Source organism: Anticarsia gemmatalis, chromosome 12 (assembly GCF_050436995.1).
Source record: "Anticarsia gemmatalis isolate Benzon Research Colony breed Stoneville strain chromosome 12, ilAntGemm2 primary, whole genome shotgun sequence".
Classification (NCBI taxonomy): Eukaryota; Metazoa; Arthropoda; class Insecta; order Lepidoptera; family Erebidae; genus Anticarsia; species Anticarsia gemmatalis.
This window is the reverse complement of record NC_134756.1, coordinates 2,090,667-2,113,685: the sequence shown is the minus strand read 5'-3', so window position 1 is coordinate 2,113,685 and position 23,019 is coordinate 2,090,667. Positions and strand designations below refer to the sequence as shown.

Sequence of the window (23,019 nt, the reverse complement as noted above, 5' to 3'; positions counted from 1 at the left end):
GATATGAATAATTATTTGAAGAATGTAAATAATGTAATGAGTAACAAGAAACTCACATTTTACTTGTTAGAATCAGCGAGAAACCGGATGATAATCAATCATATAATGTTCTTATAATAATATGGTCAAAATTTCGCAGCCTTTTTCAGGCATTGCAATTTTTACAAGATAGGTAAAATTCCCTAACGTGCACTTAGGCAGCGCGTTGGACTCAAAGACTGACCCTGAAAGTAGACCCTTACCCAACAGTGGGACAAATGAGTTAAATTTATATTATAGTATAGTTAAAATTAGTTAGTTATAGGTAGTGTAACTTAGTATAATAGTTGTACTGAAATTCTAGTTTCCTATATATACAATTGATATCAATATTATTAGATCATTGAAACATTTACGGCTAGTTTGTAGTTCCTTTGACCTATCCAAAGGTACAATATAGACAGGATATTATAATAGAATAGGTGTTATTACCATTTGAATAGCCCTTAGACCATATAAAACTGTTCGCGATCGTTATAAGATGAAAATTTACACAAATCTTACATTTAAATGAAGCCAAATAAATCTTATCAAATGGCTTTATAGTGAAAGTAAAGCCATAAATTAGGTCGCAGTTGGTTTATACGGCTTAGGCCGAGAGACCTTAGCCGAGACTGGCTTAAGACAGGCTAGTCAAACAATCTTGTAGGTATTAGAGAATTATATTAGTTTGAAGTGGATGCTCTGTTCTTTAGATATTTTGTAAAGCAATATTCTATACATAATGTTACGTTTGTTATAATCGAAGGAGTAACCAGAGGTGTTTTTTGCCTACGTTTCACGTTTAAGAATGTTAGTCCCTTGTAATGCGAGGCGAGTCCTAATTACCGGCCACGTTACCAAAGTCTGGGGTACTATTGAGAAATATTCTAGTACTAGAGGCCGCCTGCGACTTCGTCCGCGTGGAAACCCTTCCGGTGTAAATCCCGATCCCTCGAAAACTCCGGAATAATCTGTTATTCTGGGTCTTCAGCTACCTACATACCAAATTACATTACAATCGGATCAGTCGTATTTGCGTGATTGAGTAACAAACATCCATACATACATATTCACAAACTTTCGCATTTATAATATTAGTAGGATAAATAAGAAAAGACCAGTAGTACTTTACCCGACCTGGAACACAGACCCGAGAATTAATATTCAACAGTAGGATTACTACCAACCGCACCTCAGAAGCAGTCAAAATTATAAAGGAATAGTCTGTCCTAAATCAGTTTTACATAGGTCTGCGTTCAGCCTACATAAATCCAAACAATCTGTACTAGTAACTTAGATCATATTTATTGCTATACTGACACTGCACATAAAATATTTATAACTGGAGATAAAACCGAGGCTAATGAATATTTAGTACTAGGTCGTATTATTGACAATATGGCTGTCACTGAATTAGGATCTTGTAATGTGATGGTTCTATTTTCTGTGTGTAATGAATCACTGTCGTTAATTTACTAATTGGGTTGAGATGGGATTCGGGGAAATGGATTACCAGCCTCGTGTGTATTGGACCATGAATTATAATTTAGAGGTTGGTAATGGTGTTCACCACTTTTTATTGCTTTTATGGTTTCAGCAGTTTGCTAAAAATCATAGAGTCATAAAGATCTAAGACCTCTTTTTTATAAATATAGAGTAAATAGATCTAAGACTTCTTTTTTACAATTGTTACAAATTAAAAGAGATCATTTTGAATGAAAGAAAAGAAAAATACAGCATCATTTTGTTTTTAGTATTTTGCTGTCATTGATCTACAAAAGATTTCTAAATAAATTGGTACCAAAATACTTACTTTTCATATTTTTAGCCTTAGATAATAATCTATTACAGTTCAAGTCAAGATAAATTGTCTTGGTAGTTCTAAAGTTAGTACTAACGTATTAGGTATTAAACTCACCGCACGCCGTGTCCAAAGTTCAACTAGTTTATTCTCAAGACGACTTGAACCTTGTTTGTTCTATAAAAGTTAGTACCTGCTGAATACTTTGTAACTCTAGCAATGTTCAGCTATAAGGCTTAGGAGGAGTTTTATAGGCGTGAATTTTAAGGTAGAGATAAATCCTTGTGATACTCTCTATCTATATAAGACGACATACTAAAACGAGTAAAGCTTCGGTTATGTTTTGCTACGCTGTGTATTTTATATAAAATATTTTGGATCACAAAATATCACCAACAGAAAATTGAAACATTCCATCCAGAATATACAAACTCAGCGATACCTATTCAATTTTCTCAGGCAAAGTTAGATATCATATTTATGTTGTTGTTCCGAGCCTTCGTCAAATATTGTCTTGTTCTCGCTTACATTGACAAATTCACAATCCTGCCGTCCTTCAGCAAACAATGGCCGCCCTTGACCTTTTCATCCTCAGCCGAGCTCATCTGGGCCCGGTGTCCTTGGTCCTTCAAATTGAACTTTAGGAAATATTTCATCCGTATTAAATAATCCCACCTACGCTCATTTCTGCCTGTGAAATTTCCTTTTTGTTCAGTGGAAAGGAACGTTATGTTTTGACGGTTTGTTTGAAGGCACTGTTTCTTCTGTAAATGCTTCAGTGTTATTTTTAGCCAAGGTTTCGTAAAGCTGTTGAGAAAATACGCAGTACTAAATTACCCAATTAGCTTTTTCCCTTTTTTCGACGGCAGTTAAGTATATTGACTTATGTTACCTTAAACGTTCCTAAGTAAATTGAAATTTTACTTTTATTTGCTGCACTCTGTACCAAGCCGGTGAGAGAACTGAGATGAGTAAGTCACTTGGGAGATAAAGGTCAGCAAAGCTCTATCATTTATGTATCATAACGCTCTTTTACCAACACGAAACTTCCTAACTTAGAATTCAGCTAATCCCCTAAGAGAAAACTGCTACAATAAATAAAATTGCAACCAGACACCCCTGTTCCCGACTGAGCACTAAAATATTTTACAATTTAAGTCTGAACCGTCGCGTCTGCATTACTTATTCGGTGGTCTGACTACACGGTGACATAAAACCTGAACGTAGAAGCTCGTTACATTTGGTCTTTGAACTACTCACGACAATGAAATCCACGTATGTCTGCCGTGTCTTGATTTGGATCAGGCTTTTGACTCAGTCATTCGAGTTAAAAGTTAGACTTTGTTCGATCAAAGCGTGTTAAATATAGAGCCTACAGGCTTAATCACCAGTTGACATAAGCGAAATGTTATATCCGTGTGTGCAGAAATTTTTAATGCCTTCACTGGCGCCCCCTAGCCGTTGTCTAGACGCATCGATTGCTAGGCTTTGTGTGGACGACAGTAATTGCATTATGGCCACGTAGCCCTTTGTTTTCATAGCCATTAGTGAAGGTGCGATGCATTTTTGGTCTTTCAAGAAACATTATATTCTTTGAAGCTTTAATATTTTTTCTTTTCTGTAGTCTTGTAGTTTGAATTTTAAATTTGAATGAGCAATGTATGGAAGTAGAACGTCGAATATATTACCTTTCAAACAAAGAGTCCATGTTTTTCTTTGCTTTTGACGCCGGTGTGATGAATTATTCAGCGGAGGAAATTGTCCACTTTCGTAGAATAGGAAAGCCTATCGGAAATTCAAAGTAAACGACGAACCGACTGTCATATTCTGTGAAATGATTGACTGTTCGTATTGCGAAATCTATACTTAGACTGGTATTTTCCATCATAAATATATACCTATTAATAAATGGATAGAGATTTAAAACGTTGTGCATATTCAATTGAATATCTTTATTACATTTACTGACAGATATTATGCAAATAAACTACTCTGAAACTGTGCATTTAATTTATGAAACGAAAAGGCATATTACAAACATTCAGCGGTTGGCTACTGTCCAAACAAGCCTGTTCGCAAGCACCCCTGTACCGACCGCAGTTTTACGCCATTTCATGTTAAGGAATTTACTTAAGAACTGTGCAGACTTCAGACTGAATTATGCGACTGTTTTGTCGCACTAATTTGCAGCTGTTCAGTCGATACTTCGTAATTGGATAACAAGAGATCGATAGTTATTGTATAATAGGGATGGAGAGAAAACATCGTGTGCATTGTGTGTTTTACATAGCGTAAATATGTAGTCAGGCGACACCTTGTTCAGAGCAAAGATTTCTGATTGTTCTGAATTTTCTTCTTTCTTTTGATAATTGGATGTCGTGTTGAATTTGAATACCAATTGGGTTAGAAACAAAATAAATATGATCTTGTTTGTTTCTGAACTTACCGTATTACCAATAGTGTCTTAAAAATCCGGAATAATCTGTGTCTGTTGCATTCACAACTAATAGCTGAACCGATTTTGTTGATAGGAACTTGGAATTGAGGGTTTTAAAAAAAGGATACCTTAAACCTTTTCTTATTATGTTTACCAGTGATTAATTTAAGATCGACTTTCTCACTTCCCAAATCGTAAGCCGTCAGACTGTACGGGCTTAAGTCTGACGACTACAAAATTAAAGTACTTGTGGCTTTTTATTATTGCTGGTGGGGCCCAAGCCGCACATAAAACCGTGTGTTGTGCGGTTCCTACTTTATGGACGGAAGTAAACCTCTAATTGGTGGTACTTTATTGCTGGGCATGGTTATTAAGATGGTGGATTTGGCTTGAGTTATCTGCATCTGATGTGAAGGTTTTGTTATGACGTCTTTTAAGTTAACTCTAGTAAGTAGTTAATCTGTATTTTATTGCTATATTATCATGATTATGGCTTTGTAAAAAGAATGTGAGCAACCTCCTTTGCGGTTCTCTAGTTTCAATTAGATTTTATTTGGATATATGAAAAAACGCGGCGAATTGAGAACCTCTTTCTTTTTTTTAATACAGTTAAACATACACATTGCTTTACGTCATAGCCACTGGTTAATAAATTCACAGAGATACAAATTCATAAATGATTAATTATTTGTTTGTATGTTCTGAAATACGTTTATTCATATTTGTATACAATTATTTCCATCAAATTACTAAAACATCAAAGAACACGTTTTATATACCGTAATTACGCGAAACATCACATAATAAAATTCCAATACATTTCCATTAGGCAAACATTTATTTGAATCATATCGACTCTCGTAATAACTCTAAAGCCCTTCTCCCATTACGATACGCCCGCGCGACTCTAGTCTCGGAGACTAGTCGCCACGAAGTATCTCACATACATTTGTATGGAGACTACCAGTATCGTAATGTGAGAGTCTCCATACAAATGTATGTGAGATACTTCGTGGCGACTAGTCTCCGAGACTAGAGTCGCGCGGGCGTATCGTAATGGGAGAAGGGCTTAACGGTAATTAGTTTCATAATAATCAGTCAAGTGGATTACGTTTCATTGAAGTATTTGTTACACATGTTTTCTTGTGTTATTATTTACTATGCTTTTATCAGGCGATAGATTGTGTTTTATCGAAGTTCAATAAACATGACTAACGGCTTGTCTCACGGGTTATAAATAACTGTCGGGTAACCTAGTCAATAGATAAGGATGCAGTAAGGACCAGTTTTACAGTTTACAAATAAGTAAAAGGTAACCAATCTGCTTGATGAAGTTATCGCTTCGCTATGCTAACTATCTAAGCTAAGAAGGTGATATTGAGGCTAAAATTAATGATTATTAGATGATACTATCACAATTTACATGTACATAAATCATACATTAGGTATGACATCACTGTTTTGGTCCGAAAACGCAGCAAAGAGTCTTGTGTGCAAGGATTGCGACTGGCGGTGGTACATAAAATTTAGAATAACAGTGACCTACATATATACCTATATACAGGGTGTCCCAAAACTCAACGATAATCTGTGACCGGAAGAAAGGCCCAGTTATACCAGTTCTGGGAAAAATAAAAAAAAAATTCCATATCACTTAGTTCAGCAATAATAGACATTTTTCAAAAAAGTTGAAATTCCCCACCCTTGGTCGCATTTTCAAGTCCTGTGACCACCAATGTCACAATTTGGCTGCGTTTTTTTAAATTTCGTTATCTTTATTAAATATGCTATCAATCGTAAAACAAATTATTGCACAAAACATTGTTAAATTACTAAAAAAAGTTAGGTTTTAGTGATTCATGTTTCACAAAAATATCGTTAGTTAACTTTAACGCTTCATACTGAAAAAAAAATGAACTACACTACCCTTGGCAAGTTATTTCAAAAGTTGGCGCATTTAATCAAGATGTCAAAATAGTGCAACACTTGCCACTTTTCTTGCCATTAAAAATGTTATTTTTATTTGAACGAAGTATATCCTCGCAGAGGGATCGGACGCAGTGGTTCTATTTTATGGCCTCCTCGTTCCCCCGATCTAAATCAAGCAGATATTTTTGACTGGGAATGCATAAAAGATAAGGTCTATTCGAAATCAATATAAAATCTATCAGAACTTCGCCAGAAAATTGACACAGCGTCAGAAAAAATTTTGCACTACTGGTAAAAGGTCTTAATTTTGTAAGGCGTTGAGAGCCTGTACTCGTGCCACAGGAAAACAATTCGGAATTGCTTTAGTTTATGGAGAAAAATTAAATAAGAACGATGGGTCGTTAATTTTTTTTTTTATTATTATTACCTATTATGTTTAATACATTAAATATTGGTTATGGACTAATTCAATTACCTCTTTACTAAAAATAATTGCTTTTCTCTGGCACGACTATAGGCTCTGTAACGCCTTACAAAAGACCTTTTCACCAGTCGTGCAAAATTCCTTGCATTTATTTTTTCTGACGCTGTGTCAATTTTCTGGCGAAGTTCTGATAGATTTTATATTGATTTCGAATAGACCTTATCTTTTATGCATTCCCAGTCAAAAATATCTACTTGATTTAGATCGAGGGAACGAGGAGGCCATAAAATAGAACCACTGCGTCCGATCCCTCTGCGAGGATATGCTTCGTTCAAATAAAAATAACATTTTTAATGGCAAGAAAAGTGGCAAGTGTTGCACCATTTTGAAATCTTGATTAAATGCGCCAACTTTTGAAATAACTTGCCAAGGGTAGTGTAGTACATTTTTTTTTCAGTATGAAGCGTTAAAGTTAACTAACGATATTTTTGTGAAACATGACTCACTAAAACCTAACTTTTTTTAGTAATTTAACAATGTTTTGTGCAATAATTTGTTTTACGATTGATAGCATATTTAATAAAGATAACGAAATTTAAAAAAACGCAGCCAAATTGTGACATTGGTGGTCACAGGACTTGAAAATGCGACCAAGGGTGGGGAATTTCAACTTTTTTGATAAATGTCTATTATTGCTGAACTAAGTGATATGGAATTTTTTTTTTATTTTTCCCAGAACTGGTATAACTGGGCCTTTCTTCCGGTCGCAGATTATCGTTGAGTTTTGGGACACCCTGTATACTATACGGATACTTTATTTTGGAAAAAACACAAAATTATTTATTATTATAATAATCTAGACAAATCGTGAACACCAGGCTCTACTAAGTTGTCACACTATAGAAATATTGTCATATTATAAGATTTCTATGCTGTTATCAATAGGCAATAGATAATATTTTATCTATCTAACTTCAATAAACAAGGCTTAAGTAAATAGGTCTTCGATATACAATTTACGTATGTATCAATCTATCCATACATATGACGTCACTCTTCTCTCCCTTGAGGTTACACAGCACGGAAATATTCAACCTATAATATAAAAAGAATATCATTGTATGAACATTCCCACACGCAAATCATTTCTTTTCGTAATACGTAAATGTGAACGATAATAATTGTTTTGTTACAGCTGTAATAATGCATTATGCATGTAAATTCATATTTATGACATGTGACAGTTGATGCATATGCATATATGACTACCATGCGAATGTTAGTTCCGTTGACGTCAAGCTATTAATCAAAGGGAGGGTTTCCTTAACAACTGTCTCAAAAAAAAGGACAAGTTTTTTATATGTAAAGTTTGATGGTGATCCTGACTTTAAGTCAAATTCTACCAATAACACAGTAAATAAAAAAATACAGCTAAAAAACTATGCTGAAACAAAAGTTCAGTGATGAAAAATGTCAATTAATCGAAATTAGATTTCATACGTCGTTCGTAGCATTGTTCGATACATTTTTGTTATTGTATAGAAACTAAGGCCACAAAATATTTTGGCTATTTTTAATTACGATAAAGTAGTCCTGATTCGTATCAACAACAGTATCAAAATCACTTAAATCAACTGAACATTGAACAGGCTCATGTCTTACAGGATTTCCTAATTTTCTCTGCAAACATTGCGTGGCTACGTTTCACCGGAGGGTTGTCGCCCTTGGTTGTCATGGCAACGGGTGTTTTATGCGCCCCACGTTGCCTTCCACCCGACTGGGGGCGATATGAATTTGGCAAGGTTACCCTCCCCAACACCCCCTTAGGGTCTACCAACCAATGAGTTGGACTTTATCGTTGTATATGTTATTCGTATTCGATTCTCCCGATCTGTCGTTTCGTGTTTATTATTTCGCGAGGTCTACCTCTTCGTATAACTATTTTGATTTCCTCCTTTCGCGATTGTTCTTTGATCGACTGTAGCTTGAAATTTTGAAACAAACTATTTATTTAAAAAGAAATCGTCACCTTAAAGCTTTATCCCTTCCCCTAACAAGCAAAGCAAAACAAGCTCACACTACAAAAACAGCTACACCTTCATAGAAACGAGATGTCGTGTCGCAGCCGCCTCAGGGATCAATTTGCCGACTTTAAAGGACTCCTGTAATTATGAATGGCTCCCTCTCTCTTAATACGTCTAAGTGCTCAGAGTTCCCCACGTATCCCCTTTTTCTCCTACAAATTCAACATTTTGCTTGTAAATTTTCCCTTTTTATAGTCTCTACGTGTTAAATGGATGTTTCCTTGTATGTATGTATGTTTGTGTTATGTTTGGATGTCTGTCGTGTGCTAATCAAGTTTGAAATGGCCTTCCTCAACGCGCAGCTGGTTGTGACTACTTTTTTAATTTATTCCGTATTTGACTTGATCTTGTAAACCTTGTTTTTGTACAGTGCAGGGTTATTTTGTCATGTGACGATTTTGTTGACCAACTGTCTAATATTAATTGCACATTTGCAATTTATTTTCCAGTACTAAGATAAAGCTAGAAGATTTGTGAACCAATACAAGAAACCCTGAAATAAGTCGATATTTCATTTCCCTTTATGGATAGCTATAACAAAAAACACCCAACTTTGATAAAATATCTCTTCAATTTAAAAATAACGGAGTAGATACCTCGTAAAACACAATAAAACGTAAAACTAGACGAGACGGGGATAAAATGGAAGGGGCGAATGAAATAATATCATCTTCCAAATTGACCTGTCTGCGGGACACTGTATGAATACCGATGGTACTCCTGTGACACTCGGAATATAAAAGAAATATACATTAGAGTTCTTTGTTTGTGACAGATTATTGATCTATGAAGGCAGGTCCCTTCTGACCCAGCGAATAGCGATGTAAGAATTTTCGTCTCTAATGTGTGTTTCATTGGCCAAGAAAACAAACGAATAGTGAATGCGAGAAGGTACACGATGTGATTGTACGCCTTTCGTAGAATAGCGTCAAGTGAAAAGGCTTTACATTTCAGTGTAACATTCGTTCACCTGTCTATTCGGTAAAGAATCAGTCGTTATTCTACCATGAACGACACCGTCGTATTTTGTGACAAATGTTGGAATATCATACGAATTTGGATCATGAAATACAGTCCAGATATTCTATTACTAACAAATGCTCCTATGTGTCCGCACCTGCTCGAGCTCGCAACCTAATACGCGGTAATAATTCAGTATTTCTAGACACGTACCCGACCCTCAGTCTGACTAGAATTGCTAGACAATACCTATAAATGAGGGTATAAAGATCAACTCGAGAACTGTTTTAACGGAGTGAGGGTAGATGGAAGTTTTTATTAGGAGTTTATTGGATAGCTCTGATTGGCTTGTTAATTCTTTGATTGATGAGTTTCTTGGCTTTGTTGATGAGTCACTTTATTAAGCAGCTATTTAATGTGTGACTGTGTGCAACGCATTGTTTTGGAATAGCAATTTTCCTAAAGTGTTAAGAAGTAGTCTTGAGTTCGTGATAAGGTTACACGTATTTAATTTAATCCTTTTTGTTTAAATATGACGTTAAAGTACGCAAAGCAATAACATATAAACACCACTCCCACATGAAAAACAGAATATTCCTATTTCAGCACCATTAACCTGTTTTAGTACCTTAGGCTTTAAGAAGGAAAGAAGAAATTGGTCAGGTGCTTAAAAAAATGGGGCTGACAGAAGAATACTTTTGAAGAACTGCTTATTACATGAAACGAATTACAATAACCGATTTTTTTATTGTATTTGTATCTGTCCATGAAAAATCACCACACTTAACTTACTTAACACAATGTATTATTACCATCTTAAAAGCCTACGAACGCTGTATTATTAAAATCAATCTTCTTTATTAGCGTTTCAAAACATGTGGTTAGTTTCTGACAGCCATTTACTTTACTAACTCGACGCGACAAGGCCGTAACGTTTAGACAATGTGGAATAACATTTTACACACATATTTAACAAGACAAACAAAGAACTCCAGTTTTGGATATTTTATCAGCAGATGAACTTATAAGGTAGTTTTGCGGTTTTGAGGGGCCTTTATAAAGATTTACCTAATATCTATGTACATACTTTTGGCTCCCTCCCTAAGATATAAATGCTAAACAAAATTGAAAACAAATATTATTTGATGCAACCATTGGCAATTGTAACACAATTGCCAATATTGTAATCTTTGTAAAACTGTTTTCACGACTGGCAATTCGCACAATTAACAACAAACAGATAAATAAAACTATTTATTCTGTTAAAATACAGAAGCAGTACTTTTGAAGCGAAAATTTAATTACAAAATGCGTAATGGAGATAGAATTTTTCGTTTTATCTCTGAACGCTACGATCCAATTAAGTAAACAAGCGACCCCAGACAGTGATGGGGAGATATCAAAACGTAAAAAAGAAAGAAAATGGTTTCCCATTGAAAAAGGCTTCGCGGAAAAAGAGAGTAATGTCAAACTGTCTGTCTGTAGTTTTTAATGCGTCGCACTTAGAGTTATGGAAATTACAGCGAAAATTTTATGAAACTGAATTAGTTGGATGAAAATCGTAATGCCAAGAAACAGTAGATAATGTTTTCTGAGTTATAAGCTAAATATTAAATTATAAATATTTTAGCCGTTTTGTAGACAGACTTTTTAATTACAGCAGGTCTTTCGCTTGGGGTGCCTCAGCGGTAAAGTTTCTGAACTGGAGTTATTTATATTATAATATTCTCTGCCGTCTTAAGACTGCAAAACGAATACATTATTATCATAGCATGAAACACCTAGACAACACACTTACTATAGAAATTCTGGAGTTGGAGACCTAAGGCTCTTCCATACACGTATCATAATATTAGTGATGCTTATTATTAGTGGACACACCACATATTTCACGAAATTTGTCGCCTTGGAAAATTGAGTATTCGAAGAGGTTCTTCCCACCAGAAAGAAAGATAACATAGTTTATTCTACGTACATTTTAAACAAGAGTTATATGATGATAGTTATCAATATCCCCATTGCTCTACAAATGCTTCCGTTAGATCCGCCTCGTCCTGAAGCCGTACCCTTGCTTCCGCATACATTGCATGCGTTCACTTGCTCACTTGTTTGTAATTGTGTTATCCGCATTGCGCCATTGTTGTCATTCATACCTTTTAAATAGCATTTTTCAACACGGCAGTTTATGTTCAAATTAGTCATATGTAGGGGGAATCCGGGAGACTTGCCCAGGTGGGAGAGTTGAACCACATTTAAAAATTCGATTTAAATTACACGCTAATGAAACGTCATTTCGGTCATTGGTAGCACACGTGAGACCATTGACAACCACGCAACCATTTTTTACAATAGTCTGTTTGTTTGGCTATCAGGTTCGAAAAGGTGTTTTAGTTATTGCAAAGTGGTTTTTACTTATTTTTAGCGTTTTGAGATTACGGAGGTGTTTATAGAGGTATGTATTGTGTATTGCTACTATAATGTGGCCTGATTATTATAGTTTGACGCACGCTTAGTGTTTTTTCGCTAAGATTTCATAGTTTTTTTATGAAACAAGATTTATGTCGATGTAGTATATGCGGGAGAGTTGCACCATGGTGAGGCAGGGAGACATGCTCAGGGGTTCTTTCATTCATCAAGTTTTTGCGTGAAAAGCGTATTTAAATCATATTTTTGGCTTCTCTTGGTTGTATGAAGATTCGTCTTAGTTTTTCTTTAATATCTATAATGTACAGACATGAGGTTGTTATAATTTTATTATATGTATAGATTAGGCAGTAAAGTGCATTGCGGCCTGACTAGAAAGCAAGCGATGCAATTAGCTTCTGATTTCGCCACAGTAAATTCAAAAAAGTTTCCTGAAAGCTGGTCAAGAAACCATGCCGCTGGAAAAGACTGGTTTTGTGGTTTTCTTTCCTGAAATCCAGGAGTTATCTTAAGAACACCTGAAGCCACCAAGCTTATCTCGTGCTAATAAAAGGATACAATACAATTATTATTTTGTCTTGAATTGTTTAAGAAGAAGTTTTTCTGTTAAATACACAGTAGATAACTGTGTTTCTTTATAATTTTAGTTTTATTTTGTTGTTTATTGAAATAAATATGCGATTTAAGCTGTTTATTTCTTATTATCTCCTATAAAAATCCATGATCAACTCTCCCCATACCCCTGGTCAAGTGTCCCTTGGGGTGGGGAGACTTGACTCATATTCCATTTTTCATTGAAGTATGTATAACATATTACAGTATTATAAAAGCCATAAAACTACTACGCGTAAGTAAACCCAAATAAATAAGCAAATTTTTAATACTATAATGGAATCCCTAAGTCTTATTTAAAGAAAATTACGATACTTTAAACAAAAAGTGGTTCAACTCTCCCGGACTTCCCCTACTGTTGAAATTTGACGAGAATTTATAAGACGAAATACTGATGGTTCATCTACAAAAGTATTTTGGAATAAAATCACACCAAAACATAACAACAGTTAGTCAAGAAGATTCTACTTACCGTAGTTAATTACTTTTATATACCACAGTTAAAATTGATATTAATGTTAGTAATTATAATAACGAAAACGAGACAAAACTTCATCTCTTTGTCAACTTAAATATCCAAGTTTCAACATGCACAAATAAAACCAAGTTACATATAAGTAGGTACTACAAAAGTATGATATAAGTACACGCAAAGTCCATTTCAACATTTTCAACTCTTCGCGTGTTCAATCTCTCACCTCTATTTCGCAAATTGCAAACATTCCCCAAATCGTCGACCTCTGGGGTCTGCAGAAGAAAAAGCACCCATTGTTTATTTTCCAACTGAATGAATTACATTGGGTTGCGTTCTTTACAAAGGTTTGGGTACTGAAACCCTTTTGTCCTGTTTTCATGGGTGAGTGAACTTGATTTTTAAAGGTTTTAAGTGTTAAATCCGTTGTTTGTCAACCCACAGTTAGTTGTTATGGTTAAACTATGTCCTATAAAACATTTACGCTTCATTTGTTGCAGAAAATGCATATTATTTGCCCATTCATTGTTTTTCTATTAATAAGAATTTTATAAAGACGGCAAAGATCAATTATGGCGTGCTTTACAGACCAAAATTTCCAAGTATCTAACATGATGTTTAAAAAAACCGCTTGTCAATCAGAAAATCCTTAAAAAGAGATATCATTGTCTCTAAATATAGAAGAAGAATATTTTTCACTGAGTAAAAATCTTACGAATTCTTTACAGAGTGAAAATATGCTACCAAAAGCAATTTTTAAGATATACGTAGATATTCTTTAATATAAAATATCTTATAATACAATGTGCTTTTGGATAGATATTTTAGCTTCAGAAATTCCATTTCTGGCACCCTTTGTGTCTGAACAAAACGACGTGTAAAACAAAGATTTATTATTGCGTCACTATTTTCAGGTCGGTCGCATTGCTTTCTGCATGGTAGCGAATTTATAGCTCCAAGTCTCGTTTTTACTCCAAATCAACTGTAGTACGGGAATTGAAATAAATTGTCTCGCTTGAATAGCCGTGACTCGGAGAAATTGAGAAATTAGATGTGCCTGCTTATTTTGCGTAGGATAATGGTGTTCAATCTTTCTTTTGTCGTGATTAGATTTTGTTGTAATAACTTTTAAACTTTCGCGTTGTATGATTTATTATCTAATTTTACACTAGGATAATCGCGATCACGCATTTTTATCCAAATTTTCTTGACATTTCGGTACAAGCGACAGTAGTCGTAACCGCATAGCTATTCAAGAGCTTTAAAAGTATTTTAACTTCATTAATTCTTTTTTATAAAGCTTGAATATGGCTTTTAAATCCGACTTGTAGTAGCGATCAATGCATTCACTCAAATAGAAAACTTCAGCTTTTCTCATAGATTCTATTCAATCATAAAGTTGATTCATAACCTAGTCATACATAACATGTAAGATCCTTTCAACCTTGTCAACCTATGCCAAGCTATACCGTGCTTAGAATCATAAACCCCACATTCCACACTCGATTACATACGGATGTTCCTCCATTAATATTCCTGTATCATCCTTTAATATACACAATACCATATAAGATATAGGTTTGTAGAATTAGTGCCCACTTCCTCTCACGAATTGCATTGGTCTTATCGGTGTTGTAGCCTAATTCTTTACGTGACTAGATTGAAAAGAATTAAAAGTAGGTGTTTGATTTTGTAATCAATAAGTATTGTTATTATTTACGTGATTTAGCGCTCATACTTACTTTTTATTGATCCATAGATTATTGGGAATGTGAAGCAACTTTTGGTATGACCGTTGCATTTACGTGTGAGACATTTCTTCCATTTCTCTAGACCATACATAAACACGAAAAATCAAGCCTTTTCCCCAACGGGCTAGCCAGACTCTAGATTCTCTTGGGCAGAAAATGCGGAACAACACAGAAAGAAAGAAAGAAAATATTTTATTTAAGGAGCAACGAGAGGCTATACAACAATATGTAACATCAAAACCGAAAAAGAAAAACAACATTTTAGCCAACGACTTTCAAAAAGTGCAGGCTATTGCCTGCTGGACATATTTCTTCTACGAGTCTTAAGGGAAGAATCATATAATTAAACGTATTTTATGATAAACAGATAGTTATTGTTCACTACTCTATCTGTGACAATCGTTAGGCACGTAATACAAATATTTTGTCGGAAAATTCTACAATGATATTTTATATTGCTTTTGTTACGTGCGAATTGTTCGAAGTTTTGTTCGTAACTGTTACTCTGATAATAAAATGTAATGTTATTGATAAATATTATGAGTTTTTGTATACTATGTTATTTTAATGGTTATTTCTCTTTGAAAACTGTTAGAACTACTATACCTACTGACATAATTTACCAGAATATTTTTGGATAGAAATTGCTTTAAAATAACCGATTACTTGGGTCACTGGGTTATCAAATATACTACTAATATTATAAATGCGATAGATTTATCAAAACGCTAATACTACTAAACGGATTTTCATGAAATTTGTAATACTGGCTAAGAGTAAGCAAACTAACTAAGATAAATACGACAGGGATAACCAAGTATTACTTAGGAATAAATATCAAATATAACACACCCTTCAATCAAGCCTAGCACAGACACGAGCCGAACTTACTAACAAGTCAGTCATTAGAATTCTAGTCAGTTTTCCATTAACTGTACTACGGGAAGGCCGTCTGTTTCGCCTGCCACCAAATTGGCTTAAGGACGGTCACGTAATAGCAAATAGGTCGTTGTACTGCTATATTTCAACGCTTTTAGATTTATGAAGACGTTTTTATTAAAAGCCTAAGTTATTGCGTTATAGAAATTATACTTAACTCTCTATTCCTCTTAGTAAGCAGCTCAAGGACTCTCTTTTTAGATTCCTATTTTATTCTAGCTTCGTAACCTATGCACTAAGCCAGCCCGAGGCTCTGCACAGACATGATACTCCAACCTCCGTAGCTTAAGGTTGCAGTAAAAGTCCATTAATCAATACGGTGAAAGGATGTTGGTAACATTTGGTCACGGCACTTGAGGCTTGAGGGATTACCCATACATTGTTTTCTTAACCATCTACATAGCAGTAATTTTAAACGTCGAATTCTATATATTATATAACTATTTTCTTCTTACAAAAGTTTTCGCTTTTCTTTTATAATCCTAGTTTCTGTAATTCTCCATGTAAGTTAGCACTGCTGAAAGACCTGCTCCAAAGTTCGTTAGTTATGTAAAAGCTAAGATATTCATTTCACACTGAGCTCCTTATATTTGTTAATCTTGTTTTCAAGTACTCGTAACGAGGAAATCTGAGCCAACTCTTATTAGATTATAATGGCACTTCCGAATTTCTGTTAGCTTTGTAAGGTTTCTGAAGCCTGTGCAATTTCGACTTTGAGCCACTCCAGATATTGCGTAATATTCTTTGATTCGCAATTCGTCTTAATTAGTACTTTTGATTTTGAGATTGCCGTTTTTCTGAAGATCAGAATTTTTATTCGTCATTGTTTCTTAAGATAAATTTCATTTTCCTTCTGCTAGCTTTCAAGGAAATTCAACTTCTAATACTGTTCTTTGGATCAGTTTTCTCTTATATATAATGAAGCTGATCGTATCCCTAGTTCGTTAATCACAAACTGATCCAATAAATCCACTCTACCCTTGTCCCATTTCTCAAGAACTCGACTGAAACAACTATTCATCATAGGGGATTCCAGACCACATCTTTTCTCCAAATCCACAAAGGATTTCTGGATCCAGTCCGACAAAATCTCTTCTATACCCAAGTAAGCTTCCTTAACGCATACCTCCGTCTAAAGAATAACACAAGGTGAATAACGAACAGTACAGAACATAGTTTACAAGGGTTATATTGCTACTATTTTACACTCAACGTGCTACTAGTTTCACTCGCGTTTTGGTGATTATTTTGCTTCAAAAAGACGTAACGTAATGATGACAGTCCACACCATTCCAGAAGAACGTGGTTAACCGTTATCACATAAACGCTTTTTTTAAAATTCACTGGCAGTTGTAGAGATCAGCACGGTAAAACAAACAATAAATTTCTTCACATTATAATCATGTAGATTCGCTGCTTGTTAGTTTAGAGGCAAATTACAGGCGGCACATTACCAAACTAGTATGGCATACAAACCTTAAGCTTCGACTCTTTGCCCGTAAACATAGACGAAAAAGATAGCAGAACCACTTTGCGAACTTGCAGCCGGTCCATCGTCCACTTTACATACTACAGTCACAAAGTAACTTTTATCTTTGAGTCTGAAATGCAAAACAACGCTTCAACAACGTTGGCAAGCGTAGTCACTTATTTAAACGCTAACTTATATACCGTCAACTAGTTTCCCGACCTTAGTAGAAGTCTCTTAACGCATACGTCTCGACCGCATAAAGACCTATATAAACTTAATGCTAACACTAACAGCGGCCCGCGACTTTGCCTGCGTAGGTCTTTTGATTCGTATTTTTTCGGTTTTTACATTTTTTTTCTATTTCTGCTCCAGTTCTTTTAGTCATAGCCGGATTTTATATGAGCCTATAGCCTTGTAAACATATAATTTACTTTGCTGAGTGACTGACTGACTGAGGGACAACGCACAGCCGAAACTACTGAGCGTAGAAAGCTTAAATTTGGTATGAAGATTCCTTAAGAATTGTACAAAAACACTACGAAAGGATTTTTGGAAATTTCCCTTGAAAGGATATTCTATGCGAGCAAAGCCTCGAGCTGTGAATAAATAGACTAAACCCATTTTTTTTCAATTCGAACTAGCTCTGGAGATACACACGTTCAAACACACAAACTCTTCAGCTTCATATTATTAGAATACACGTATATTTTCTTTAAAGAAAAGCGTTGGACGTGTGAATCGTCACGGTTTTATAGCCTCTACGTGGGCAAGTTAAAATCCTTACGGCACGGCACATACACCAGTAATGGGTCTTGTTCCCCGGATCATATTTCAACGGAATTGCGCGAGGAAAACCTTTTTACTTTATTCGATTTATTTAGGAAAAGCTTTGCATGTTATTTGTACGGTAATACGTACTTTTGTGAAGAATATTTTGTTATATGATTTGCTGATGCCGTGACTAGGGTCTTATGAGTGGCATTAGGATGAAATAAGATAGAAAAAAGATTTATTTTCGTCCTAAAATCAGTTTGCGAGAAAGACAGCTGCCTTATCTTAAATGGATAAACAATCATAGATTTTCGATTTTATTTTGCAAAGCTCGTAGCTCTATCATAAATTAGTATGACCGTGTTTTGTAAGTAAGACCATAATTTAGGTGAACTTTGAAACCAATTACTAAAAAATAAGGACTAATAAGTTTGTTGCAACTTTCTAATAAATTAAAACAATCTGCAAGACGTAAATCATTTCGTCGTAAAATGTTTTAAACAAGGACACATAAGAGTAGACAGTGACCTCAGAACGCCACCTTCCCTTGCCTTATTCACATCCATACTTCTTGCCATATAGTAACGCCTACTACGCACCTGTCCTAAGTTCCAATTATTTTTATTAATAACATGGAAAAGCATTCTACTTTTAGTACGAAAAATAAAGTTGTAAGTCTCACAAATTGGCGCGCCAGTTAATTTATTTACATACGAACTCATCGCCTACGGTAATAGTGAACGTTACTTAATTGAGAATACTACTCGCGTGGGATTTACTATGCGATTTTCATTGAGTGACGTCACTTCCGTTATACCAGACTGTTAGAACCATTATCGCAATTGATTATGATACAAAGAGATCTTTGGAAGGCGTATTTATACGACTTTATACGTCTTCAAATGAGTATTATAAAAGACTGCTATGCACCGTTTTATATCAGAGAAGAACGCGTGCATTCGTCGAATTACAGAGGCCATGTACAATTATACGTACGGGCCATGATACGTCTGAAGTGGATATTTTTGTTGATATAATGTCATAACATAAATTTATTATTGTGTATATCAATTTATAGCATTACTACTACTTATATCCCCAATATTAGAGCAACAGATGATCTTATAAGCTCATAATATCATCAATTTCCCATATTTCCTCATTATTGCACGATCCGTTTCTCGCATTGTTCCGGCAGGATCCCTTATTTCAACAGTACGTACATTTCGAAGTTGTGTTGAAACTGGGTGTGGTAATGTGACGTTTCCGTTCTGATAGCGAACATTGAAAAATCGTTTGGACGGAAAATTGTGTCGAGTATTCTTTAGGCTTGCTACACACATATTCGATAGATGAGAATATGTGTAGCACCGAATATGTGTAGGCACAAGCTGAAAAAGAGAGTCTAGTCGGTTTAGTTGTTTAATAAATATTGTACTGTTGAGTATCGAGAGTTTGAAATTTAAAATGTACTGCCGAAATAGTTCCAACGGAGCACGTTAGAGGCGCTGATTAGATTTTCGTGCAATATTTTTCGATAGCTAGCCGGTTGTCGGTAGTCGATAGAGGTAGAAAATCGATCTACAGACTGTACCGTGTGTAGCAAGCCTTAGTTTGTTGTATCCAGAATTGAACAGTTTTGTGTGTGGGTGTGTCTGTGTGTTTTTGGGTGGCGTTTTTTTGTTGTATTTGTTACGTTTGAATAGTGATAGGTTTTGTGGTTTGGTTATCAATTGTATAGTTTGGTTTGTTTACTGACTGACTATGCGTTTTCCACTCGCGGTCATTTTCGATCATGGTCCTACCTGAGACTATATGTTATGATGAAAAATACTAATAATATTTTATTTAATTGACGATTTAAATGAAGGCTGTCTATAATCTGTATTTACTTCCTTGCCGTTTATTTATTACATATACAAATGACAGTTACCTGATATTAGTGTCAATCAAATCCAACTGCAAACAATTATTAGTATTTTTATTATTTTTACCAAGTACGAATTTATCAAAGTAAATAAATATTGTAGTAATGTATCTTGATTACTGTCTTTGAAATATTTAATACTTATCCATAAATCAACAATTCGTTCTCATACTTTCACATTTCTTTCAAGCTGAATGCCTAAGATCAACGAACTCGGTACACGAGCGAAATGAGACATTTGAACAATATTTATATGCTCAATTAAGTTAATATTCAATGTAATAATGTACTATTCATACTTGTGAAACTATTATAAAGACAGCACCAATCAGCCTTTCGCTGTTAGGCTTTCTCGTGTCATATTATGCACTTCTTTTATTTTGCAATCTCATGGTGTTAACAATTTGATTTGAAATTATAATTGGAGAGCTCACTTTTATACGAGGTTATGTTTCTGGGTTTGATCTTCCCTTGTTTTACTCATGACTGTCCCTCTGCTCGGCAAGGATGTCCTCCCGAATGCCCTGTTATTAATACCACGAAAACGAAATAGTATAAGTCACGTAATAAAATAAAAATGTACTTAATTGTTTCATTTTCAAGTTCCGAAGTAAATACACAACTAAAACTATATTTTTATATCCCCAACCTTATCAAAATGCGTGACCATATACCACAAATGACCTTGAACAAAAGCTCAATGTTTACTAAACGCCATTCTATTAGAAGCATACAACTATGAATAATTTTAACACCCCACTGGGTAGCTTCATAGGTTAGTTTAACTACAAACTATATTTAGTTAAATCAATACGTCATTTCAAGTGAACTGTAGTCAGTAGTATTTGCGTGAAAGGGTTACAAACATCCATACATACATACTCACAAACTTTCGCATTCATAATATTAGTAGGATGCATGTTATGAATATTTCATAAATCAAGGTCCTCTACTGATGATCCCTGTACATATAATCTTGAGTCTATCACTCCTTTTACGTCCTTTTACTCAATCAAGGAAAACGGCTTAACGAACTTTAATTAAATATATTATCTTATAGGAAACGTTTTAACACGGGAAATGTAATCATAATTCTAATTTCCCCTACAGATAATCTTCATCAATTGATACTGCTAGGCTTCCAACTGATCCCACTGCTGGACAAAGACCTCCGCTCCCCAAGATCACTGTTTTTCTCGATCTTGGTCAACATAGTGATTGGATGAAATAGCTTTAAATAAAAACGTATTTTGTTGCATATTATCGTGTATTTTTTGCCCAAAATGTGAGTGAAATCGCAGGCTAGAACTAGCAAAAACCAATTATTCCTAAAAAAATATTATTTCATTTCTCCAGATAAAATATACAGCTAGGGTAAAATAAACGTAGTATTCTCTTGTAAAAATAACTCTTAAAAAAGTATTATACTCCGGGCTTCAAAAAATATACAAGGCTCGTTACTTTGTACGGTTGTTAGAAAAACACGTAGCCTTCCAAAAGAAAAGATAAGTTTTACAAATAAAAAAGCTTATCTACTAGGTATCAAAGTTGTACCGCCTGGGAAAGATAGTTTTGTTTTAGAAAAGTCTCGAAAATTTTCTTTTTGGTCCCTATAGTTCTTAGATAATATTTTATTTTGACCTATTTTTTTCATAGAAGTAGCCTTTGTCTGCGTCTCCCCCTGCCTGATAGACATTCTACATATAAATTCCATTAAAGCAATTTTAAAATGCTTTTAATTTATTATGTCATTCCATAGATGGGTGACCGCATAGTGGTATTTGAGCTGAGCTTCTCCGTGCTTCGGAAGGCACGTAAAAAGTCGGTCCCGGCTGTTGTCTATTAAGATAACAGTCGTTAAGCCATGTCAAAGGCGTCTCGGGCGGCTTGAACAATTTTGACACTAGGTTGACCAGTAACCACACGACAAACAAACATCGTTGTCTAGGAAACCTATTTTGTAAGATACTTAGGTATGCTGACTTGATTGAACAATACATACGTAAAATGACATTAAAAGTTTTGCAAAATTGCTTCATTACTTGTTTCAATTTCAACAATCAATTCAACATCACTACCCTCAGACACTCCCAAAAATTGATAAACACGGTTACGAAATTTCAATCTTGCTCATATTTGCCTAAAGACTCTCTGATATAATAAGGTCACATATGAGAGCGTTTTGATTGAATCAGTGCCATTGTGACATGTTCATTTACATGATTACTTTGTGAAATGTCATTGTTTATATGTAAGGCTTGCTACACACATATTCGGTGCGGCAAAACCGGATATATGTAGATGAATGTTCGGAAAAAATGCCGCTCGACATCGCTACGCCTGAACAAAAACCGAATTATGAGGATCCGACCTAAACGTCTCGACTCCAACTACCCGATTGACACAAGCCGAACTCAGTAATTGCTTAAAATCAGTTGGTTGTTCGGTAAATACTGCCGAAACGAACATTCCGAACCGAATATGTTTGAAGCAAGCCTTATATCACAACCTTTGTTATGAATGACTAAACAATTGAATTAGTTGTTTCAATGATCGGTTTGTTTGTTGACTAGTTAGGCAATATTTGATTACAAAGATGTATACACATTGTGTCGATTGATACAGTGTTGAGAAGACATTTTTGATCTAATAGATTGTGACGCATTACTGATTGCGACTTATTTGAAAGTAGAGCGTAATATGAAGGCAACGAACACTTCTCGTGCTAATACTTAATTTGAAACGAGTTAATTTACTACCTAATTAAGTGGTAAGAACTAAAAATTATATTTAAATCTCAAATATTTTACCAAGAATACAATCGGTGGAGTCTAAATATAAACAGTTAGTAATTGTACCATCTATATGGTCCTAGGGTTTGGAAGTTATGTGTGTAATAGAAATAATTATCACATGTTCCAACGGTGAAGGAAAACATCGTGATGTAACCTTGCCTTCCTGAGAGTTCTTTAGAACAGTTCTTGAAGGAATGCAAA

General features: G+C 34.8%; 1 protein-coding gene across 10 annotated transcripts in view; it reads left to right on the top strand.

The window, feature by feature from the left end:
* Klc (kinesin light chain) overlaps window positions 1-23,019 on the top strand; it is a 91,462-nt gene that overhangs the window by 34,213 nt on the left and 34,230 nt on the right. The gene's annotated exons all lie outside the window — the stretch shown is intronic.